The sequence below is a fragment of the Equus przewalskii genome, chromosome 7 (genome assembly GCF_037783145.1).
Source record: "Equus przewalskii isolate Varuska chromosome 7, EquPr2, whole genome shotgun sequence".
NCBI classification, from domain to species: Eukaryota; Metazoa; Chordata; class Mammalia; order Perissodactyla; family Equidae; genus Equus; species Equus przewalskii.
This window is the reverse complement of record NC_091837.1, coordinates 25,538,040-25,562,686: the sequence shown is the minus strand read 5'-3', so window position 1 is coordinate 25,562,686 and position 24,647 is coordinate 25,538,040. Positions and strand designations below refer to the sequence as shown.

General features: G+C 59.9%; 1 protein-coding gene and 1 long non-coding RNA gene across 44 annotated transcripts in view; one reads left to right on the top strand and one right to left on the bottom strand.

Annotated features, from left to right (window-relative positions):
• Window positions 1-2,830: 2,830 nt before the first annotated feature.
• LOC139084471 (uncharacterized) lies at window positions 2,831-14,678 on the bottom strand. Its single transcript, XR_011541875.1, has 2 exons — window positions 14,550-14,678; window positions 2,831-4,338 (listed from the first exon to the last, which is right to left on the bottom strand). It is a non-coding gene; the product is annotated as an uncharacterized lncRNA (long non-coding RNA).
• Window positions 13,353-24,647, top strand: part of NCOR2 (nuclear receptor corepressor 2) — a 205,749-nt gene continuing 194,454 nt past the window's right edge. For 39 of the 43 annotated variants that reach the window (XM_070627252.1, XM_070627251.1, XM_070627256.1 and 36 more), the window contains exon 1: window positions 13,367-13,627. The gene's annotated coding sequence lies outside the window, so the exon portion shown is untranslated. Of the gene's footprint in view, window positions 13,628-20,419; window positions 20,497-20,982; window positions 21,143-21,757; window positions 21,776-24,647 lie in introns of those variants that run through there. The other 4 variants (XM_070627238.1, XM_070627241.1, XM_070627248.1 and 1 more) reach the window with 4 other exon arrangements.

Below are 24,647 nucleotides of genomic sequence, written 5' to 3'. Positions count from 1 at the left end.
TGCTCCCAGGTGTTCACCCCAAAGGAACTGAAAACCGGGACTGAGATCCACGCACGTGAATGTCGAGAGCGGCAGGCGTCACGAGAGCCAGGGGGCGGGAGCGGCCCCGAGCCCATCAAGGGATGATGAATAAACACGTGTGGTCCACCCACACAATGCACTGACTCAGCCACGACGGGGGGTGACATACCAACACCTGCTATGACCTGGATGACCCTTGAAAACCTCACGCTAAGTGACAGAAGCCAAAGGCCACAGTGCGGGAGTCCATTCATGTGAAGCGTCCAGAACAGGGAGATCCACAGAGACAGGAAGCAGGTTGGGGGTGGCCAGGGGCTGGGGGTCGGGAATGGAGAGTGACTGCTGATGGAACAGCCTTCTCTTTGGAGCGAGGACAGTGTCCTGAACTAGACAGTGAACATGCAGACGCAGGGGAGGACACACATATCTGTACACACACGTCTATCCCAGCATGGAACACGCACACACGTCTCTGGAAGAAGGAGAAGCTGACGGCTGGGCTGGGCCTGGCGAGCGGACCGGGGGCTGCAGGCTGGGAAGGGCACAGACTTTTTAATCGTATATCCTTTGGGTCTGTTGGAAGTGATTTTATGTGTTAACACGTGCGTGTGTCATTTTTTAAAAGTAATAACGTCTCCAAGTGAATTGTACACAAAGAACAATGTCAGAAATTCCGGAGAAATAATGAGATGTCAGAGACGGCTCCGCTGTGCAGAGACGGGGTCGCGGGGTCAGACGGCAGGAAGAACGCTGAGTCACTCATCTTTGATGCAGCCCTGCCTTCACCGCTGCGGACAAACGTTCTTTCAGCTCCCAAGGGAGGAAGGTGTGTTCCACAGAGAGAACTGAATTCATGGCTGGCCAGGAGGCAGTGAAAGGAGGCCCAAGAGAAGCTTTTCTAAAACGGAAAATAATGTGGATTCTGGAAAGCCCAGATGGGCTATGTCTGACAGCAAGAGAGCTTAGCAGAATTCTGGAACAGAGTTTTACACAGATGGGTTGTGACTGTTCAGAAGAAAATATGATAATCACAGAAGCTAACACAGGTCCACTGAGCCACCTTGTGCCAACCGAGGTCAATTTCCTGTTTTAATGGGGAGACCACCCTGGTAGACCAGATGGCCACTGAGGACCCTGCCCTCCCAAAGGATCTGCAGAATAGTCGCTTCATTATCTTTATAGCAAGAAGGATCAATGCCTTGATTATCTGCCTTGTGTTCTCGGCATCTGCTTTATCTGGCAATATTATTCCTATCCCACATGTTTTGAGGTCATTTTCCCTAATAGTTATTTATCTATTCGTAAGCTACTCAGACTTATTTTAGTATTTATTTATTTTAACCTGTATTAGTCAAGAGTCTTTTGGAAATCCAGTTCAAATGGTCTTAAGCAGAAACGTCTGGAGGTCCATCAGTTTCAGGCATGGCTGGATCTGGGTGCTTAAATAACACGACTGGCATCTGCATCCTGCCGTCCGTTGGATCTGCTTTCCCTCGTATTGGTTTCATTCTAAGGTGGATTCCTCAAGTGGAGGAAAGACGGTGCCAACAGCTGTTGGATCACCTCGTATCACCTTGGCAACCTGCGCAGACAGCGGGCACTTCTTGCCTGAAAGCTCGGGTTACTGGCAGCTCTGATTGGCCTCACTGGGGGTTATGCCCAGTCCTGAGCCAATCCCCATGACCGTGCCCGGGACCGTGCCATAGCCTCTATACAAATCACAATAGAGATTATTTCATTTAGCAGTGGGACAGGAAAGGAGCCTAAAGGAAAATTGAGATGCTACTATTGGGAAAAGAAGGAAAAACCCAGCCTAATCAAATGATGAGTTATGCAAATATTGTGCATGGGAGAGAGTCCTAAATGGCCCCCGAAGCCAAGACGAATCCGCTCTCGTCTCCTGTGCCTCTCCCTCATTGATACACAGAACGAGAGGTGACTAACTGAGAGGACTCTGGCCCATGACAACTAGAGGGACTTTTGTGGGTCTGCTCGTACTCGGGTCACAAAGTGGACACACGTGAGACCTTCTGTCGAAGTGAAGGCTGCGTTGGAGGGAGGGGCTGGGTTGTGGGAAGGCAGCTGGGGGCTGAGCTGGGAGGATGGAGAACAGAGGACGGTGTCCAGGGACCAGGCAGTGTAGCCACAGTCCCTGCAGAAGCTGCCGACCTCTCCTCTTCTGCGCTCTCCACTGGGCATGGGGGGGTCTCCTGGGTGTGTCCCCCGCAGAGGTGGGACCCATGGCTTAGCATCCTCCTGATTAAGGCAGGGCAGACGTTTAGGTCTGGAATGTCAAGCACATGTCACCCAAGTGCCAGCGGCAATTGTTTGCAGCAGCTCCCTTTGACACTGTGTTGCAAAGAATTAAAGGGTTTATCTGGAATCAAGGGAGAAGAGTGCTGGGATCGATTAGTAATGCCTGCCCTGGGAATAGACTAGGCAGTGATAGCAGGCATGTTTTATATTTGCTGAGACCCGGCAGGGCCTTCCCAAAGCTGTTCCAAAAAGAGGAGGTATCAAGAGGCCACCCCAGAACTGAACACAGATTTATTTCCATCAAATGCTAAATGAAATAACCTCTAAACAAATAGTGCTGTTCATGCCCTGTCTGTCCCCTCATCCTCCTCTTAGTCTGCATTATCTGCAACAGGTGTTTGTGTGCATTCCACTCCAACCACCCAAAATAGGCCGGATAACGATGACGGCATCAGACGGATTCCCAGACTCCAGTCATGCCCGAAAAGCTTCACATTCAGAAACCAGTGCACCATCAGTTCTGTTGTTTAGCTAATATTTTTCTTCAAAGTGCTTCACTTTCTAGAACATTTTATTAAAGAATATTTTACATAGAGAAAAGGCACAACTTAAAGAATTTTCATAAAATGAACACGGAATAACCAGCACCGACTTCAAGAAATATGGCAGGGCCGGCCCCATGGCCGAGTAGTTGAGTTCGCGTGCTCCGCTTTGGCGGCCCAGGGTTTCGCTAGTTTGGATCCTGGGTGCAGACACGGCACTGCTCATCAGGCCACGCTGAGGCGGCATCCCACATGCCACAACTAGAAGGACCCACAACTAAAAATATGCAACTATGTACTGGGGGGCTTTGGGGAGAAGAAAAAACCCACGAGATTGGCAACAGATGTGAGCTTAGGGCCAACCTTTAAAAAAAGAGAAACAGGACATTCCCAGCCCCCCCAGGGCGCCCCGCTCCTGGACCTCTTTTCCAATCACTACCCCCAAAGGTGACCACTACCCTACTTCTGACCGCATGTTAATTTTGCCTGACTTGGGGTTTTAAGTCACTAGAGTCGTACCGTCTGGACCCTTTCGTGTCTGGTTTCAGCCGTGCTATGGGTAGCTGTGCTCTAGTCTTCCGTGGGGTAAATATACAAAATTTCTCTATTCACTCTGGGTGGACGGGCATTGGGGCGGTTTTTCCTCCGGGCTGTAGTGAATAAACTTGTGCGGACACCCTTGTGCACGTGTTTTGATGAACACACGGACGCGGGACACATCGTGGGGTCACAACGTGGGCACGGGTTCAGACACGGTAGGTAGCATTTTCCAAAGTGGCTGGAAAGTATATGAGAATTTGCCTGAACTTTTTAAATTTTATTTTCTCGTGTAACTATTTCAAAGTTCAGAAAGATGGGATCTAAACTTATTTTTAAAAGGAAATTGCACAGCTATCATAAAAGGAAAATCGGGATCACTTGCCACAAATAAAAGGTTATAACAACTATTATAAAAAGTAATCACTCTTAAAAAGGTCCGTCTAAAACCTATTAAAAAGCTCCCCACTGAAGAGCGCCTCACCCGCGGATGACACGTCCGAAGAGACCGCTGGAGGGGACATTGCGGGTTCCCACCCTGCCGGAGGGACCCCGATTTTGTTGGGGTTCCCACCGCTCCACCAGCTGTGAGCCCCACGGGCGGCTGGGCCCGCCCCCCGCTCCAGGGAAGGCCCTGATTGGTCTGAAGTGAGCCGATGGGCACGTGACCCAATTCTGGCCAATGGGGGGTTTGGCACGTTGTGCGGGCTGCACCTGCCGCTGGCTTCTGTGCTGGGCGCGCTGGGCCGAGTTGCTGTGTTTCTCTGAGCCTCGGTTTCTTCACCTGCCATGTGGCTGATCAAGGTAGGAGGGGGGACAGGTCCCGTGTGCCTAACGCTCAGCCAGCGCCCCACTCTTAGGAGCACCTCTCACATGGCTGTCCTGGGCAGAGGGCTCGCCCGGTCCTTCCCCACCAGCTTCTGGGACGGGGTCTTGAGATGCAGTCCTCTTGAGCAGCTTTCCATCTTAATTTGGGGAGAAACTAGAAAAAAAGTCTACAGTCAAGGCAGTGGGACAGCACTGACGTTCTGGGCCCTGCCCTGGGGAGGGGACCGAGGGGGAGAGGGTGGTAGTGAGGCTGGTCCAGAGCCGAGCTTTGCCTGCCTTGACTCATTTTATTCTTAGGACAATCCTGCGGACTAGGTCCCGTTATTATGCCCATTTTACAGATGAGGAAACTGAGGCCCAGAGAGTGACTCAGAGGGAATGTGGCAGAGCCGGATTTGAACCCAGACCATCTGATGCCCTAGCAATGATCCCCTGCTTTCTTGTAGGAGCCCTGATTTTATTTAAAGACCCTTGCCTCTCCCTGTGACTCAGGAAAGTGTGACGCACCCTCAGCTCTGGGGGGAATCCAAATTGGTCTCAGGCGGTTGCTTGGATCCCATTTCCTCTGCCAGAGATTGGTTAAACCCTGGGCATGGGAGCCAGTTCTGGCCAATGAGACATGAGGGAAGGGCTGCTGTGAGATTTGGGGAAGCTTTCTTGTTCTTCATGTGCTGGCTGTTGTGCCTGGATGTATTAACTGGAGCAGTGGCAGCCATTTTGTGGTCTTGAGGGAATTTGGGATGAGAATGAAGCAGAGGATGGGAAACCAGAAAGATGGAAAGAAGCTGGGGGCCCATGACAATGGGACTCAGAACTGCCGTCCTGATTTCTTGCTATGGGAATTACCAAGCGATCCCGTTGTGTAAGCTGATTTGAGCTGGGGTTTCCGTTTCTTGGATCGTAATGGATGTTACTGAACGACTATCAGCTGCCTGCAGACAGGGGCCGTGCCCTGGCTTGGTTGCTGTTGTATCTCCTGCTTGGAACGCTGCCTGGCCCTGAGGTGCTCAGTTAATATTTGTCAAATGAATTGACGAAGCAGAGTGGCTGGAACAACCAAATGAAAGCTCAAAGAGCAAGCACGGCAAAGGCCGGAATCCCCGAGGCGGCACTGTAGGCCTCGCATCAGTGTCCCAGCTCTCCTCAGGACCACCCACGGGCAAGGGGGTGCATGTTTCACAGGGGAGGAAACTGAGGCACGGCGAGGTTTGGAAAGATGACGCATGGATGGGAGGAGCCTGACCCGCCCGCGTGGGACACCCCTCACCCGCGGCTTGGACTCCAAGAGCCTTGAGAGTGGAGGCCAAGGGGCTCCGGCGTGTCCCGTTCCATAAATAGCTTCAAAGGAGGCCCAGGAGCGCGAACCGAAATTTCCCCTCCAGCCGGGAACTGCCTCACAGGTGCGCACGCCCCGCCCCTCACCTGGCCCGGGCTTGTCCCCACGCCCAGCCCGCCGGGCGCTGCTCCCAGCTGGCGGGGGATGGGCCCAGCCAAGCCTAGGGACCTCTGGGGGCGGGTCCTCCTCGGCTGCCGCCCGTGTCCCCACACGTCACCTCTCCCTGTGGGGCCTCCCCCCTGGGTGGGGGGGTTGGCTTAGGACACCAGGTGGTGAGTTCCAGGAGAAAGAGCAGGAGCCGAGGACTGGAGCTTCGAGAGGGGCTCCTTTCAGAGCGGGCAGACGACATTTCATCAAGGACAGGGAAGGCCAGAGAGCAAGGTAGGGCCATCTGGGGAAAAGCATTTCAAGTGGAAGGAACAGTCAGTGCAAGGGCCCTGAGGCAGCACTGCAGATGTGTTTGAGGAAGCCACCCAGGCCCTTCCCCTTCCCTGCTGCATCCGTCTTGCTTTTCTGGTCCCGGCAACATAGTCTAGCGAAATGGAGCATCCTGGGATGGCAGGTGCGATGACATTGACAATTCAAACCGACCACATTCCACAGGGGGGCCAGGGAGCCATATTTTTGGGTACAGGGACATCAACCCTGTGTCGCCTGTGGCTGCTTACTCCATCGCTGGCCTGAAGGCCTCTTCTGAGCAGTGGAAATGACAGCGACAACAGTGACCCATCTGGACCTCCGGGATGGTGCAGAGAAGGCTCCGGAGCCAGATGGAGCTGGGCTCAAAGGTGTCTCGCTTCCCAGGTGATGGCCTGGGCTGGTGGTGCCTCCCGAACCTTGGTTTCCTCATGTGTGTGGTGGGGACGGTAGTAGTTCCAGTTTTATCAGGTTACCGGGCGCCTCAGCGAGAACGAAAAGTAGCTTACGCTTATAAAGCGCTTACTACGTGCCTGGCAGTGCCTGCTTTACGCACATTAATTCATGATTTTCACAGTAATCCTACAAGAGAGGGTCTGTTCCCCATTGTGCAGATTACGAAACAGGCTCAGAGAGGTTGAATAACTTGCCCAAGGCCACACAGCCGGCCGTCTGGTTCCATGGTATGTGTACCTAACCATCCTGCCACACAGCCCATCTAGATCAGTGACCTTGGGAGAGGCTCCCGAGCCCGCGGCCCGTCTTAAAGGGCTCTTGGAGAGCGCTCTGTGAGATGCGGAAGGCCCCAGCTCTTGAGGCCTGTGGAGGGTCTTGGACTGTGTCAACTCACTGGATTCCCAGAAGCACCGGTGATGTTGGCCAGGCAGGGAGTGTGGCCCATTTTACAGACGAGGGAAACTGAGGCTCAGGGAGGTGAAGCGAGTTGCCCATCCTAACACCCCAGCCATGCTGGCCTGTTGTCCATTCTCTGAACGTACCAAGTCACTTCCCACGGCCTGGGCTTTGTGTCTGCTCTTCCTTCCCCCAGACTGCTGTTCCCGCACCTTCTGGCTCCTCCTTCTCAACCTTTGGACGCCATCTTCAGTGTCACCTCCTTCGGGAAGCCCTCCCTCCCTGGTCACCCCGTCTCAGACCTGTCTCTCTCCCCTCCCTCCAGCTCTCTCGCTCTCTCGGTGCCCAGGTTGCTACCTTTGTGGCAAAAACCAACATTTTCACCATATTCTTTCTTCACTTGTCTGTTTTCTGACTCCCCAAGTCCCGCCCGGAAGGGAAGGGGCTCCACGCAGGGCATTAAGTGGCCTCTGCCCTCTGAATGAGGCACTGCCCCCAGAGGCCAGTTCCACAGCCTGACCCTGCTGCAGGGCGCCCGGACGGACGGCCGGGCCCTCTCTCCACACCCTGGACTCCCGGCTCCACGCACGTCCCATTCACTGCTGGGTCCCAGGGCCAGCCTGAGACACGTTTGTTGAGTGACTGAATGAGGTGTCAGAATCCAGATCTGGTTCAAAACTGTGGATTCTTTCCATTTCAACTTGCTTTCCCTGCTACCTGGGGCCTCCCCCGGGATTTTGGGGCCGTGTGCACACAGTGTGGGGCCGTCAACAAGGGCACTAAAAGGCCTGGAGGGCCCCTCGGAGTCAGGCGAACCTGCCACTTGGACATTTTTAGAGTGAGAATTATTATTGGCTCCGTCGGGCAGAAGCCAGAGGGGACCCAGGAGGGACCCACGTGCTCGACTCCAAGACCACAGGCCTCGCCGGCGGCGGACAGGCCTCTGGGTTCTGATCTGTGCTTGACCAGAGGCCTGAGCTCTGGGCCGTCACGGGCCACGCAGGCCAGGGCCGCTCCGAGGGCCGGGGGCCGCAGCCCCTGCGTGCGGACTCCTCCCGCATCCCGACAGCCGGGCACGGCCGCCGCCCTGGGAAGGCAGGGTCTGTTCTCGGCTTCCCAGGCCCAGCTGGGAGGTCAGGCCACCCAGGGGCTAATTCCTGACATTCTCCGGGAGGCTGAGAAACAGCAAATGTGGCGCAAAGATGCCGGAAAGGAGACCTCCTTGAATCTCAGGAAAAAACCCAGAAGCGCACGCAGGGACGTCCAAAACCAGATGTCCACGCTTAAAAAAAAGAAAGAGCTTTCGTTATGCATCTTTACACAGTTCACATGGGACATGGTTAAAGTAGTCGCCCCCACCTCAGCCCCAGCTCCCAGCCCCACCACCGCCGCCCGAGGCAACTCCTGGTATCGATCTCCTGTTCCTGCAGCCGCTCCAGGCTCCCACCACGTCCCTGCCCGTACTGCCCCCCCCATTCCTTCTCCTTATACTGGCCTCCTTCTTGTCCTTGAATACGCCAGGCGTGTTCCCACCCCAGGGCCTTTGCACAGGCTGCACCTTCTGCCCGTTCCGTTTCTGCCCAGATACCACATGGTTCCCTCCCTCACCTCTGTTGGGTGGTTGCTCACATGTCAGCTTCCTGCCTGGGGCCTCCCCACCCCAGTGGTACACACTGTCTTCCTTTCCTGATTTATTTTTTCTTCCAGCACTTAGCACCTTTGGATACAATGTATAATGGATTCATTTGCTTTTCCTCAGGCATCTCCCCTTCTGAATGTCAGCTCCGAGCAGCAGAGGCTTTGCCTGTCTCTGTCACTGCTGAATTCCCTCCACCTGGCGTGGCGCCTAGCACATAGTAGGCACTCCTGAATTAATAAACACCCTTCCGGAAGCATGCATGAGAGTCAAGCATGTACGTGCACATTTACCCCCCCCTCCGTTTTTGCACAGAAGGTCCCACGTTGCGCTGCCAGCTCTGCACCTGCCTCTGTACCCGCAGTGTAGCTGGGAGCTCTGCCCTGGGAACGCACAGCCTGTGCTCGCTCGGCAGGCTGCAGACTGCTCCCCTGGAGGAGCGCCCGGCACGCACGCAGCCAGCCCACCGGGGTCCCCTTGGGCCGTGCTGGCCGCCCACACGTGGGGCTGTGGGCACCGCTGTCCCCGCTGGATGTCTCCCCTTGAAGGCACAAGTCTCTGTTCGGTCCTGCCCTGGTGCAGAGACTCAGGCAGATGCCTGGGGGACAGGAGAACACCCCAGAAATGCAGCCCTGGGGGACAGCGGGCCGGCTGTCCTCAGAGGTAATCAGGCCGTCAGACAGGGGCTTGATCCTGTTCCCCATCCTTCTTTCTGAAAGGCACACGGTGTCATAAATAAAGGCGCAGATGCCAGGAAGGGGGGAGGGTGGTGACACTGCAGTTTCTTGCAGCCAGTGTGGGGGTGGGGAGGGCTCCTGCAGGACTGTGGGGCTGGAGGGGGCTCCCGACGCCTCTGTGCGGGGAGGGACGGGGATCTGGGGCGCGCCCGGTCCCTCCAAAGCCCCCTGTGGCCTGAAATTTAACTTTGCTTTGAACAGCCGCATGTTTTTCTTACCCTTTAAAGGTTTTTCAGCCCCCAGGCATTGACATAACTTCCTATTTGGAGTGTCCGCTCCCCACTGATGCCCATTCCTGAGGGCCGGGCCTGATCTCCTTCACTGTTCCATCCCGCAGCACCCGGCACACAGTAGGAGCTTACTAAGTGCGCACTGAATGGACGAAGCTGGGATGCATGCATGGAAACCAATCTTTTCCACCTCCTGCCTGCCCTTTTGAAAGAGGATGCCCCGGGCACGAGGAAGTCTCTGCTTCCCGCTCCCCCGCCCCTTTCATTCTGGGTGGGAACCCCCGACTGCTGAGGGGGAACTGGCCTGGGGAGCCGATGCTTTGCAGGGGTCACGAACAGGCCAGCCCCCCCGAATGTGCGGTTTGGTGCACTTGTGTTTTAAACAGAGGGTGGCTGTGAATGCCTGGGGACAGGCGAGGCGTGGGCCACAGGCCCCACCCATCTCTATTATCACTTCTCCTCCGGTCACTGGCTCGCTCCTGCCGGGCCCTGTGGACTTTTCAGTTTGCAACCCCTGTTTTAAGGCACGTGAAAAGTGTGAAAACTGTGTGGGAGATGTTCCGTGCGTCCCCAGGCCCGGGGTGCACGTGAGGCTGGCCCCGGAGATGCTCCTCAGGGCCGTCACTGAGAGAGGCCGCGAGAGTGAGGGTTTCCTTGCATGTGCTCCCCAGGCCAGCCGGGGGCTTTGGGCTGGCTGGGGTCAAGAGGCTCAGAGCCCCGTGCCCTGCAGCCTGCGTTCTGACTTTCTAAACGCCTGGCTTCCCCAGGCCCGCCCAGGGGGCATTTTGGGGGGCAGGCCCGCGGGAGCAGCTGGAAGCTGGGTCGGATGCCGTGGTCGCCCTGTGGACCCAGTTCGCGGGCACGGGCGTCTCCTGGGTGCCGGGCCCCGGGCTGTGCTGGGGAGACCCCGCCGGCCTGCAGGTTGAGATGGATGGAGGGAGGCAAAGTCTGGACTCTGAAATATGACAGAGGAGAGAGTGCTAGAAAAGAGGGCTGAGAGGCTGCCATTCCCACTCGTGTCTGGGTTCTCCAGGGCCGGGCCTGACCCCCGGCCAGCCCCCTTCTCTCCTGTGTGTCATCCATTCATTCATTCCCAACACATCTTAATCCACTGCCTCCTGTGGGCTGGGGAGACAGCAGTGAGCTAGACAGATGAGGTCTCTGCTCTCAGGGAGCTGACATTCTGGTGACAAAAGACAAGATATAAGTGACAAACGCCCCAGATAATTTTAGGTGGTGATAAATGGTGAAGAGAATGAACGAGTGACGGGTTAGCGAGTGCCTTGGGGGTGCTAGACAGAGGGTCAGTGAGGGCCTCTCTCAGGAGGCGACATTGAGCTGGGACCTGAAGTCAGAAGATTGCTGTCTCAGGCAGAGGGAACAGCAAGTGCAAAGGTCCTGGGGCAGGGGTGAGCTCGATAGCTTGCCAAGTATTTAGGAGGGAATGGTTGAATGATTGCAAAGGGACAGTGGGACCAGAGCGTAAGGGCAGAATTTGGCCCCAGTGGGCCAGAGCCTTCTGGATGTAGACCACATCCCTCACCCTGTTCCCATCCGGCCAGGGCCACTTACTACATGGTGCCCATCGTCCTTGGTGACTTCCTGAACTCAGTCTCAGTCTCCTCACCCATAAAGTGGGTATAGTGACAGTCTCACCCTCACGAAGGCTTAAGGAGAGGTGTGGGAAGCTCTTAGCTAGTATTGTTACTAACCTGCAGTCCGGGGGGCTTAGAGGCTGGCTGGGGGCAGAGTGTTCTTTGGCAATTTTTCAAAGCTGCTGTTCCCATCAGTTACTTGTGGATCCCTGGGGTTGCCGCTCAGAGCGCGGGAGCAAGCCGTCCCGAGGCGCTGGAGAGGAGCCGACCTGCGGGGCTGGCGGTGGGCGGGGCTCGGCGGCGGCTCCTCCCAGCTCGGGCCTGCGGAGCGGGGTTCTGAGCGCCCCTCTGGAATCACTAGCTGAGTGAGTCCAGCAAGTGAGGCTCTTACTCTCCCTGGGCCTCAGTTTCCCCATCTGTAACGTGGGGTCAATACCAGGACCTCCCCTCTGAGAGTTTCTGGGGAGAGTTCATGAGATCCCGCCGCCCAGGAGGCCGGATTAATAACCGGGTTGACGGGAGTGGGTGAGAGACGGCAGATGCTCTTCGGAAAGACGCCTCCCCACTCCTGGCCTCGGTGTTTCCATCTGCACCACGGCCCGCGCAGAGGACGCTGCCCTTGGAGTCTCTGCTTGGCTCCCTTGAGGGGTTTCCAGGTGACCCCAGGACGTTACAAAGCCGACGGTCTCCCTGCCTGACCCCCTCCTATGCCTCCAGCCTCAGCCAAACCCCAGGGCAACCCTTGGGAGGCAGAAGCCAGGAGAGGGAACCCCTAAAGGTACCCCAAACCCTCCTCTTCCAGGGCCAAACCCCAGCTGGATCTCCTGACAATGCAGATCCGGAGTGTTCTCAGGTGACACTGGGGATGGGCCTAGGAGGGCTGCCTGCTGGGGGGAGCTGGCTGGGGGGCCCCCTGTTCCCACTCTCCCTCCCCCAGCCCCTGGGGACTGCCAGACCCTCCTTCTGCAGCTCTGGCTTTTTGCCGGTGGATTCCCACGGGCCGGTTGGATAGCAGCGGAGCTGGGGGGCCAGACCCCGGGGTGGGGTGGGGACTCTTGACCTGTGACCCCCTCTGTTCCAAGCTGCAAACTGCTCCTCGCCCCTCCACATACACTCCCATTTTTCCAGATTTTGTTAGCCCCAGGTGCTCTCCCCACCACCCCACCCCCCCCAAGAACTAGCAGCCGGAGGGGGCAGAGAAGGACAAACTGCCGCAGGGGAGGCGGGCAGCCCCCGCCTGCTGGCAGGAGGCGCGCCGGGCCCTGGAAACCGCATGGCCGCCTCCCCGCCGCAGCCATTGCCGCTCCCCCTGGGGGTTCTCAGATGTTGGCAGATGGCACAACTGAATCTGCTGAGACGCCGCTCCAAAAAAGGAAAGTTGAACTGAAAAAAAAAAAATTCAAACTCTCCCACATCTTAAGGGAAGCAGGGGAGGAGGGAGGCTCGGCCGGGGCTCCCGTGCCCTCTGCTGTTGAAACAGACCTCCCCTGGTTGGGGGGGCATCCTGGGCGGGGGTAGGAGGGGGCGAATGAGGACAGCCAGTTGTCAGGGCCGCCAGCGGGGTTCCTGTCGGAGCTGTGAGCGCCTGTGTGCGGCGGTCCACACGTGTGCTTGTCTGTGACCCGCCATGCGTGTGCTCCTGGACGTGTGTGCCCCACCACAGGCTTGCAGCATCGAGTCTGCGCATCTGTGTCCCTGAATGTCCCAAGTGGGTTCACTCAACAACGCATTATGGAGCCCTACCGTGAAAGAGCAGCGTCCAGCGTCAGGAATCCCCACCCCCACGAGACGGGGGTTCTAGTGTGTGCATTCGTGTGTGCGTCCCACTGTTTATCTGTGGGTGACCTTAGATTCGAGTCCACGTCCCAGGCTGCGCCATGTCTGCCGGGGTGGGGGCGTGAGTATCCCCGCGGGCTCTCCTCGCCTGCATCTGGGGAGGCTCAGCGTGGGAATGTTCGCTGCTGCGAGTTCTGCGTCCTACTGTGCGCTACAGCGGCCGGGACTGAGCTGGACCGCGCGTGTCCCCGCGCATCTGCGTGCGGCCCTCCTCGTGAGCCTCCTCCCCATCCACTGGCCACTCCTGAGTTAGAATTTAATAGCTGAAACGCAATTCCAGGGAAGTATCTGGGGCTGGGGAGGAGGAGGAGGGCTAAAAAGAAACTCGGCCTCGCGCCCAAGTGTGTGTGTGTGTGCGCGCGCGTGTGCGGGCGAGTGGTGCGCGCAGGGCCAGGCGGGCGATGCGGGCCCTTTAAGGAGCCGGAGGGGGCCGGGCCGGGGCGGGCGGGGGGCCGAGCCACCGCCTCCCGGGCTCCCGCCCCGCCCCCTCCTCCCCCTCCCGCCGCCGCCGCCACCGCCGCCCGGGAGCGGAGCCGCGGGCAGACCGGGCCGCACCGGAGCCCCGCGTCCGCCCGCGCCCCGCCCGAGCCGTGCGCCCGCGCCCTGCGCCCCGCGATGCGCGCTAAGTTGCGGGCCGGGGACCCGGGGCCGGCGCCCTAGGAGGCGGCGGCGGGAGGATCGCGTCCCGGCTGGAGGCCGGGCCTGCTGCGCGCCCCTAGCCGGATCCGCACCGCCGCTTGCCTGAGCGCCCGGGCGGCCTGAGCGCGTCCCGAGCCCGGGCGCCGCCGCCGCCACCTCCGCGAGGTGAGTTGGGACCGGGGGTCCCCGCGGAGGGCGGGGGGGAGGCGCGGGGCACGCTTCCGGGGGATCGGGGGAAGCTCGGGCTGCGCACGCGGCGGAGTTGGCCGGGCCCCTGCACTCCCGAGTTGGCGCTCTCGGGGGGTGGCCTGCTGGGGAGCTAGGCGCCCCAGCGACACTGCGGCCCGCGTGCGTGGGGGCGCCGGGGAACTTAGGGGAACTCCAGCTCCCCAGCGAGGGGGCGGGAAGGAGGGAAGTGGTGTGGGGGTGGGCCGGCGGGGGGGCGCCCTGGAAATGCGCAGGGCAGCCCCCCACCGAGTGCCCCAGCCCTGGGGGCATGGCCGCCATGCGCCTCCCTCCTCCCCAAGCAGCCCCGGACTTGGGGGAGCGACGCTGCGCCTTATTTTCCAGCGGTCAGAGCGGGTTTGGGGAGCTCTTGGAGATGGCACCCCGGGTCCCCGGCCTGGCTCCTGTGGAGGGGCGCATGGGGGCTTCCCGCCGGCTGGGGGGAGGGGGCTGGCGGCGCGGCCGCTCCAGGTCAAGGGACCGGGGGGTGCTGGGTGGGGGTGCCCCCGGGAGAGGCGCCCCTTGTTCCCCCCTCCCCCGCGGGCCGGTGTTCCTGGTGTCTGGGCCTGCCTCCCGCTGCTGGTGACGCCTCATTGGGCCGCCTCCTGGTCCCTCCCCCGGGCTGTGTGGATACTTCGGATGCCACTAGTTTGGGAAGTTGGAATTCAGAGCTGATCCCACTTGGGCTGGACCCAGAGGCCCCAGGTCCATGTGCTGGGGGAGCATCCCCAGAGACCCGTGGGGAGCTGGGGAACCGTGGGGCGCGCCTTCCTCACCCCGAACGCTTGCAGGAAAAAGCCCGAGGGAGGGAGGGAGAGAGGGCCAGGCGGGCGGGCGGGCGGGAGGGAGGGACACGCTGTACCTGTGAGCCGCCGTCGCCCGGGCCCAATTAGCGTGGGGCGCCCGGCGTTATTTTTACATTGTAGGTCTGTGTTTTTGGAAGCGCGTGTCCTCCGCCGGCTGTGCGCGCTCCGGCTCTCCCAGGGTCTGGTGCAGGCGGCGGAGGCGGATCTGTGCTGGCGGCTCTGCCTCCTCCCTTCCTCCCCCTCCTCCTCCCCCCCTGTTGGTGAGAACTGGTTTTATTATGATTTTTTTTCCCTTTTGCAGATTTGGAGGAAGGATGTGTGAGGGAGGGAGGGAGGGGGGAGGGGAGAGGATCCCTGTGGGCTGGATGGGGGAGTTCTGGGCTCGTTGGGTTGTCTTATCGGTGGCCTTGACTTTGCCCTTTTTAGACCAGATCTGGGTCCCTGCGGCTTCTTTGATAGAAGGGGCTCTGCGCGCCGGCAGAGCCGGGGGGGGGGGGGGGGGGGGGGGGGGCGGCCCGGGCGTTGCTGTGCACGTCGTCGTGGGTGGCCTGTGCTTTTTTTTTGGTGGGGGGGCTAGCAGTGAGAGAAAGGAAAAGACGCGAGCCGGGAGAGCCGAGCCGCTCAGAGCCCAGGCTGCCGCTCAACTCCTTGGGTTCGAATCTTACTTTTGTCACTTTGCTGGCAGCGTGACCCTGGACCATTACTAAGCGTCTCTGTGCCCCAGGGTTCTCATCTGCAAAGTGGGAGGATGGCAGCCCCGAGTTTAGAGGGTGGTTGTGAGCCCCGAGGGTAATACTGCATAGAGGGGGTTTGTGTGTGTGTTACCAGGACCACTGTTATTGTTATTATTATTTCTGGGTTCTAAAACTGGGCTTTTAATCCAGCGGCCTGGGCATCTCTTGCCTGGGGAATGGAGGGTCTAGGGGCGAGGGGGCCTTCTTTCCAGCCCATCGGCTTTTCCCGGTGAGGATGGAGCAGGGCAGATGGTGCCTTCGGCCCATTGGACAGATGCGCAGACCAAGGCGCCCCCGGGGGCGGTCTGGGTCCGGCCTCCCCACGCCCGCCGCCGCGTCCCCCTTGGAGATGCTCCTGCGCGCGGTGCCCGGGGCGTCGCGGGGCCCAGACGCGGGGGCGGAGCCGGCGGCCCAGCCCTGGCCCTTCCCGGGGAGCCATTGGCGCTGGCTCCGATCGATACTATTGACGAATCCATGTCCATGGTAACGTGGCTGTCAGGCCCGGGTGAGGGATGCAGACCCCTCGTGGGGCTGCTGCGCGCCCCCTCCCTCCCTCGGCGAGGCTTTGGCTGCGTGGGAAGGATTTATTTGGCATAATCCGTTCTTTTCCCTCCATTAATAATTCTCATGCCGCCTCCTAAAGATTTGCGAGAGCTCTGCGAGCACGCACGGAGCTGCCGGAAAGCGGGGCGCTGGAGACAGGCCCGCAGCGAGATGGTCCCCGCCGGGGCGCCTGGGCGGGCCCCCAGCGCCTGCCGTTCGTGCTGGGGAGGCTGCCGGGCCTGCTTCCCCCTGACCGCGAGCTGGGGGTGTCCTTGTTCTGTGTTCCCACCCCCCACCTGAGGCTGGGGGTGCAGAGCTGGGGGTTCACGCTGAGAGTTTTAGGGGGACGGTCTGCACCTAGGCAGTCCCCGGCTGGCGGCTGGGGGGTCTCCTGGGCTGAGAAGCCTAGACGCCAGGCGGGAGGGCTGGCCCGGCCCCCCTCCCACGGCTCCCCAGGCGGCGCCCCCATCACAGGCCCCTGAGGCGGCGGGTGTGCTTTTCTCTCCTCTTCTGTTTCCTTTTCTTGTCTCCTCGCCAACAGCAGCCTCCCCGGGTGACACTTCTGAGACTGCGCTCCCTGCAAAGGGGCCAGCTTGCCGGACCTGGGGATTCCTGCCCCAGGCACCCGGGGAGGGCCAGGCAGCCCAGGGACAGGCCAGAGGTGGCATCATGAAAGGCCTTGTCCCAGAGGTGGGTATGGGGGTCCCCAGGGAAGTGACACTTAGGAGAGGCCACTGACATCCTTTGAGGGTCCTTGGAGGTGGGGAAGAGGCTTTACAACCTATCAAGTGAACTTTGGTCTAAGGGCCGGAAAATACTATGTATCACATAATACCCATAACAACCAACATATAAAGCACCTAGTGTGTGCCAGGCTCTGCCCTCAACAGGAATCCACTCGTTTACGCTTCATTACCACCCTGTAAAGTCAGTGCTATTATCATCCCATTCTATAGAGGGTGACATTGAAGCACAGAGAGGTTAAGTGACTAGCCCAAGGTCACACAGTTTGGATGTGGCACCGACGACGGTCATTTGGTGCAGCAAGAATTGACGGCAGACCTGCTCTGGGGCGCTGCCGTCGAGGATCGGAATGAAGGAATTATGTTTCTGATTTGAGCAGCACCTACAGACTTCTGCCCCAGGGGGCAGGAGACTGAGCGCTTCTCCCCAGGATTTGGGGAGGAGACACTGCCAGCAGCAGGCCTGGCCTTTCTTTGAAGTCTCTTTTTATCTTAAACATTCATGCAAATTTGGCATTCGCTCTGGCGACAGGGCTGTGTTTATTTTGAAATGAAAACAGGGTTTTGAATTATTTAGCATGGCGTGTCCGGGCTGCAGACAGCCGCATCGGGAGTGTCCGCACGCCGGCGGCAGCCCTGCGCTGCTTGTGGCTGGAGACCTTGAGGGGTCCTGGGTGGACGGACAGATGGCAGCTTTTTCTCGTTTTACAGATGATGTAGGTCAGGGGCCGGCCCAGGCCAAGGTCGCACAGTGGTGTGACTTCCATTTATTAATGATCAAAATCATCGTAATTATCAACCCTACTTTAGGCTAAAGTGAGACTGCTGCACCCAGGCACTTCCGCCTCGCCAAGCCCAGTTGGGCGAGGAAGATTCTTTCGGTTCCTGAGTCCGTGAAGAGCCCCCGACACAGTAGGGGAGGACGTCTGGGCTGGGAGGGTTCTGTCCACGATCCCCATGAGGGAACCCGCTGAGCATTTCTCGTCCCACTGAGTTCAGGTCCTGGCAGTGATATCCCAGGGCGGTGCCCCGGGGCTGGGCTGTTTCCTGCCCCGCCCCAGGCTGTGAAATGAGCACAGCGCCCTCCACCCGTGGGGCAGTGTCGAGGATCCAGGGACAGAAGACTGAGCGTTGGGATTGCTGTTTGGCTCTGGGCAGGTTACTTAACTTCTCTGAGCCTCAGCTTGCTCATCTCTAAGAAGGGGATGATGATGATATTTCTGACTTTGTTGTCGTGAGGCCCTCTGTCACGATCTTTGTCATGGGAGCTGCTGTTACTTCAGCTCGCCCTTTGGAGACGGAAGGCTTCCCTGTGGAATCGATTGTCGAGCCCAGGTCCTCACCGACGGGCTGGCTGAGCACGACCCATTCCTCCCTCTGAAGGGCTGCTGGGAAGGACCCTCTCGTGGGACTGTCTCTTTACCTGAGCCCCAGGCCGGGCGGGGCTTGTTGCCCTCTGGAGACTGCAGGCTCCTCTCCTGTCGGGCTGGGGGGGTGATTGACAGATGTGCGGGGCTCCCTCCCTGTGACCTTCCATCACTGTGCTGTGAGGAGCTTGGAGGCCTGGGCAGTCTGGAGAATGGGGGGAGGGCAGAGGGGCCTCTGGGGGGAGGACCGAGCCTCCCCTCCACCTGGAGATGGTTCTAGAAAGGCCTCCTTTGAAGTCGGACTTGAGTTCAAATCCCGCTTCCATCCGTTAATAACTGGAACAAAGCCTCTGATCTTCCAGCCTCAATTTTCTCACCTTAAAGGGGGCGGGGCGGGGGAGCCCGCCTCGGAGGACAGTCTCTGCGGTGGTGGGAGCTGTTGCAGACCTGCCTGCGCTGCAGGCAGCCGCGGGGCGCATGTGGCTGTTGAGCGCTTGAGATGTGGCTGGTGCAACTGGACTGGTAGTTTCGTTTCGTTTTAATTGACTTAAATTTAAACAGCCACGTGTGGCCGTGGCTCCTGGCGGCCTGGCCGGACGACGCGGGTTGGACGGTGAAGTGAGAGCCGGTGCGCGGGAGCAGGGCCTGGTCCTAGCGCCTCACTTTTCCCTTCCCCGTGTGTTTTCCTCTGCCCGGTGCCGGCGTGGCTGTCCTCTTGTTGGCACCCCTTCTGCGGCCCTGTGTCCCCAGCAAAGCCCAGGCCCTCCGCCCCGTCTCCCTCGCCTCGCCCTCGCCCCCCCTCCTGTCCCTCAGGCCCTGGAGCGGTGCCCTCAGTGGACCCTTGGTGACCCTCTGTGACGGTGGGCACGTTCTCGACGTGCCCCGTCCTGGGCCGGAGCCGCCAGCCGCGTGGGCACTGAGCGATTGCAGCGAGGCTAGTGGGCCGAGGACTGGAATGGCACTTTTATTTCTTTCTGATCAATTTCGATGGCCCCGATAGGCTCGGGGCCTCCGTCCCCGTTGGGCAGCGCGGCCCTCTGCCTTGTTCCCTCTGGTGACACAGGGTCAGACGCCGCTTCCCAGGCCCCTGGCTGAGCAGTCTCCTTGTTTTGGCCCCACGAGGCCGCTGTCCCAGGGCCAGGGGAGCTCTTGCTCAGTGGCCCCACTTCCGTCCCTGGCTGTCATTTCTCAGGCTCGGGAGGCAGCTCTGGGCCTGGGCGGAGTGCAGGCAGCACTCTTGTGTGTCCCCCCCCCACCCCCGGCCATCCTGGGGGCTGTTTCCAGGGGCGCCACCAGGCCCTGTGTTTCATTCTGTGGTGGAGTCGTGCATCACGGAGGTCTTTCCATGTCGATAACAACTACCTTCACTCTGTTTTCTCGATAACGTTTCTGTGTATTTGTCATTAGAAAAATATAGAAAACCGAAAGGTAACACGCTCAGGCTCTGCCCCTTGCTTTGGGCTTTATACAGACTTATTTTGTAAAAGAAAATGCAAGGGCCTGTGAAAAAATTAAAACAAGGGTAGAGAGGTGTGGAGGGAGGTCTCCTTCCCGTTTTGCCCTCCCCATCGCTGTCCCCGGGCAGACAGGCGGAACCTCCCCTCGGAACCCCTCTGGCCGTGCACCCCCACACGGACGTGGATGTGGGCTCCGTTTAGAAACACACACACAGATAGCGTCACACCGTATTCTCATCTTACTTTCCTCCCTTCGATTATAACATATCTTGTAGTTTATTCCAGAAGTTATAGAGCAGAGGTCAGCAAACTGTGGCCCTCGGGCCAACCAGCCCGCCGCCTGTTTTTATCTGATGCGCAAGCTGAGAATGGTTTTTACATTAAAAAAATTTTTTTGTTTTTTGCTGAGGAAGATTGTCGCTGAGCTAACATCTGTGCCCGTCTTCCTCCATTTTGTATGTGGGATGCTGCCCCAGCATGGCTTGGGAGGCAGTGTGTAGGTCTGCGCCCAGGATCCAAACCCGCGAACCCCGGGGTGCAGAAGTGGAGCACGTGAACTTAACCACTATGCCACTGGGCCAGGCCAGCTCTTTATTTTTTATTTTTTTTTATTTTTTGAGGAAGATTAGCCCTGAGCTAACTGCTGCCAGTCCTCCTCTTTTTGCCGAGGAAGACTGGCCCTGAGCTAACATCCATGCCCATCTTCCTCTGCTTTATATGTGGGATACCTACCACAGCATGGCGTGCCAAGCGGTGCCATGTCTGCACCTGGGATTCGAACCGGCGAACCCCGGGCCGCCAAAGCGGAACATGCGCACTTAACCACTGTGCCACCAGGTCGGCCCCTACATTTTTTGATGGTTGAAAAAAATGAAAAGAAGAAGAACCTTTTGTGACATGTGAAACTACGTGAGTTTGAGATTTCAGTGTCCGTGAGTAAAGTTTTATTGGCATGTGGCGGCGCCCGTTCGTTCACGTGTTGTCTGCGGCTGGTTTCCGGCTACAACTGCTAAGCTGAGGAGTTGGGACAGAGGCCAGCAGGCTCACAAAGCCTGAAATATTTATTCTCTGGTCCTTTACAGAAAATGTCTGCCCGTCTCTGACCTGGAGTGACCCCTCCTTCTTGTTAACTTCCACATAAGCTTGCGGGGTTTTCACTGTGAGTCTGAGGGTCACACCGTGCGGGTCACACCCTCCCCCCGGCCTGGCTCACTGTTCTTGCTCAGTTGTGCTTATGCTCATGGTTATAGTTTGCTGTTGTGGAATGAGGTAGGAAAGGGGGATGGTTAAGGCAGCAGGCAGTCTGGCTGACTTCTGGCATGATCTTTGGCCTCTTATATGATGCCCGAGGCTGTAACCCCTTCTTATAGCACGTCATAGTCGCTGTAGCATCTTCTGTACATGGTGACATAGTTTTCACAATTTTTGCAAAGTCACGTATAACCATCTTGTTTCCCACTTTGCTTTGGCTGTTAGGAAGCTCAGAGTCGAATTTGCAGCCTGCTTCAACAGTCTGGGCCTGTGTCTGGTTTGGTTTTACCTACTTCATCCTGATTTCAGATTAGCCTGTCCCTGATGTTTCCCTTTGCTCTGACCTTGCTCTCTGATTCTATCTTATCCTGTGCATTCTTAAAACTCGTCTCAGCTCTTGAGGGCCGACCTGCAGTGGGGCAGGAGTCAAGAAGAGGAAAACACGCTGCAGGATGCTTCTGAGCTTGTGTCCCCTGCGTGCCTGTGAGGTGGTCTCCCGATGGACGGTTCTGGCAGGAAGCCATGGCCTGGCCCCGTGGAGTGTCTTAAGCAAGGTCAGACCCTCCACAAGACCTGGGCTCTCTGGATGTCCCCCTTGTTTGGGACTTGGGAAGACGACAGGGAGGGACTTGGACGGTGAAAGATGTCCCTGTTGGGGGCCCCGCGGCCCTCGTGACCCGCTGGCCTTAGAAGGGGGCCCTGGAGGGGGGCAGGCAGCGAGCCTCCTCCCCTTGCCCTGGATGCAGCGTCCCGTCTGGGACCCGGGGCTAGGGATCTTGGGATTGTTGCCTGGCCGTGCTGCGGGCGTGTCCCCCTGCGGGCCCCCGGGGCGCCTCAGTCCAGCCACAGCTCTGCGCTGCTTCCTCCTGGCCCGGCTGCCTCTCTGAGCTGGAGGAAGCAGAAGAGCGGCCGTGGGGCTGCTGTGGGTGGAGTTGGGAGGCGGCGGCCGCCCGCAGGGGCGTGCGCCTGGCCTGGGAGGCCTGGAGGCCCCCGGGGTCCGCCTCGCCCGGGTCGGGGCCGAGGCCTTGGTGACCTGTGCTTGCGTCACAGGGCCTGTGCACGGTCTCAGATGAGCCACTGTCCGAATCCCCGTCCGCCTCTTGCTGGCTGTGCGATGCCGCCTAGGACGAGAGCCGCTGTGCCGGGCCCCCACTGTGCCCACGGGTGAAACCCAGCCGCAGGCGGAGGTGAGGCAAGGGTGCTGTGGGGGCCCCCTGAGCCTCGAGTCCTCCCTGCAGGCCACCTCCCAGCCCCTCCCGTCCGTCCACGGCTCATCAGCCAGGGGCCGGCGGGGCTGGGCAGTGGGTCCAGCAGCCTCCTCCCTGCTCACGGATGTCCCCAAGGGGCCTCAGGCACAGCCCTCCCCAGACTGGCCCCTGCCCCCTGCCCCCAGACCCCAGCCTGGGCTTCCTCCCTGAGTGGGGGCATGGGCCAGAGCCCTGGGGTCACCGAGCCATCCTCTCGCCCGCCCAGCGCCGGCCGTGGCCTCCTCCCTCCCTGGTCCCCAGTGTCCCTTCTGCCCCACAGTCCAACCTCTGTGGCAGCTGCCAGGCGGGGCCACGGCGGCGGTGAGGGACGTGAGCTGGCCCTGAGCCCTGTGGGTTTCCCGCCACTTCCTGCACGGAATCCAGGCCCTTCTCGTCGCCCAGGGGCCTGTGTGCCCACCGCCTCCGACCCCTGGTCTGCTGGGGGGACTGGTGGCAGGGCAGTTCAATGTGGGGGAGGGTGGCTTTCTCCCTGTGGCCCCGGGGGCCCCTCTGGGAGATGCTGTCAGCCAGGAGCCCCGCAGCCTGGCCCCGTGGGAGGAGGCCCTTGCTGGCCGCGCGCTGAACCCCGGTGCCACCGCAGACCCTCTGGGAGCACCGCCCGTGCTGTGGCCCGTCTCCGTGGCCATGGCAACCGCCTGGCACCGGGGCCCTGCTCGTTAGGCTAACGAGGCGAGCCTGCTGGGCTGGGTGGGGAGATGCGGGGGCTCCGCTGGGCTGGTGCGCCAGGCCCCTGGACTGGGAGCGGAGCGGAGGGCCCAGCGGGAGTCGGGGGCCCCTCTGGGGTCCTGAGGGCTCGGACCAGGTCCACAGGGTGGGGTTTGGGTGGGAGTTATGTGAGGGGGTGACCCGGGTGCCTCCTGTGACAGTCACACCAGGGGAGGACGGAAGCCGGGGTTGAGCTGGGGGCTCTCACTGCCCCCTGCCGGCTCCCACCGCCCGAATGTGTTGAACCACCTTTGCTCTCGCCACCTGGACTCCCCGCACCCCGTCCAGGCCGCTGTCCAGGGTGGAATAGTGTCCCCCCGAACTCAGGTTCCTCCCGGAACCTCAGCTGGGGACCTTGTTTGGAAATAGGGTCGTTGCAGATGTAATGAGTTGAGGGGAGGTCACGCTGGAGTGGGGTGGGCCCGAATCCAACATGACGGGTCCTTCTAAGAGAAGAGAAGGCAGGGGGTGGGGGGGGGTGGACGAGCAGAGACGAGCGATGCAGCTGCAGCCAAGGAACCTTCCGGCCAGGAGACCAGGTAACAGACCCTCCCTCGGGGCCTCCGGGAGGAGCCACGCTGCCCGTGCCTGGGTCTCCCACGCCGGCCTCCAGAACTGCAGGAGAAGACGCCCCGTTGTTCTGAGCTGTGGGCATTGGTGACAGCAGCCCAGGAGCTCACGCGGCTGCCGTCACGCTGGCCTGGACTGTTGCCATAGCCCCTCCCGGGTCCCCTGACCATCTGTTCCCCACGTGCCCCGTTGCAGATCCAGGTCAGGTCCTGTCCCCCCCATGCAGGTCGCCCTTCACTGTGTGGGTGTTTCAGTTCGCTGCGTGGATGTTCCCTTGTCGTTCTTTGGAGGCAGGCTGGGACACACAGCTGGACGACCCCAGGTGCCTGGGGGACATAAGCCTGTGTCCCGTGAGTGGGCGGCCTCTGGGTGCTGTTGTGGCCAACACAGCCTCCCCACCCCATCCCAGGAAGGGGGCTTGTGGGGCCCAGACCAGCTCCCCAGGCAGCCTAGGGCACATTCCCGGGGCCGGTAAGGCCTGGCTGCCATCTGCTGAGAGAGGAGACCCCAGTTTGCTCCAGGACCCTCAGGGCCGGACGCCCGGCTCCCTTTCTGGGGCGGAGTTCTGTCTCTCTGTGCCTCGGTTTCTGCATCTGTGAAAGGCGGTAACTGCTTCCCGCCTCATAGGGGAGTGGGGCAGCTGGGCGCTGGGGGCCTCTGTGACGTGGCCTGTTGGGGACAGGGTGTGTCCCCACCCTCCGTGTCTGGTCTCTGGGCAGCGCTGGGCAGGGTGGGTGTTACGGGGCCCTGAGCTGAGGGGGTGGGGCGCTGCAGCGAGCTCACCGGGCACCTGCTTGGTGAGGCTCATTTTAACCCCATGTGGCCAGAACTGTTAATTTCTGCATTCAGTGGTGGGGAAACTGAGGCACAGAGTGGCGACGTCAGTGGTCCAGGGCACGCGGCTTGTAAGCGCCTTCCTGGGTGGGCGGCTGTCATGGCTGGAGCCTGGCCTGTCCTCAGGTCTCCCTTTCCCCTAGACTGTAGGCCCGGAGCAGGTGGCCGGCATCCATCCTGTGCCCAGCCTGGGCGTCTCGGCCCTCCGCCCTGCCCCCACTGGCCCGGCCCCCTTGGGGTCACCCTCGCAGGCGCCAGGCCGCAGCGGCCCTGCCGTGCAGGAAGCTGACCCCACTGTTTGGGCTACAAATAGCAGCCGCAGCGTGAGCAGGAAGCTGCCTGTTGTGGCACCTGGGCCCGGGCTGCACCCCATTCGCGGCAGCACCTCCTGGAACGTGCTTCTCTGGGGCGAGCGCCAGGGCGGAAGGTGTGTGCGCCTGGGGTTGCTCTGCGGGTTTGCTGTGTGACCTTCGGGCTCTCGCTGCCCTCTCTGTGCCCTTGAGCCCTGGGCCGTGTGTCTGGCCGCCTCTGCTCCCTGTGCTGTGAGGAGTGTTTCCGGGGTGTTGGGATGGCAGCCAGGGGGCTGCAGAGGGCACCGTGGGTTGTTTGACATTGAGAGGGGGCTGGGAGGAAGGTAAGAGGCGGGGCATTGAGAGCATCTGGGGAGGGGCGCTGGGCCCTA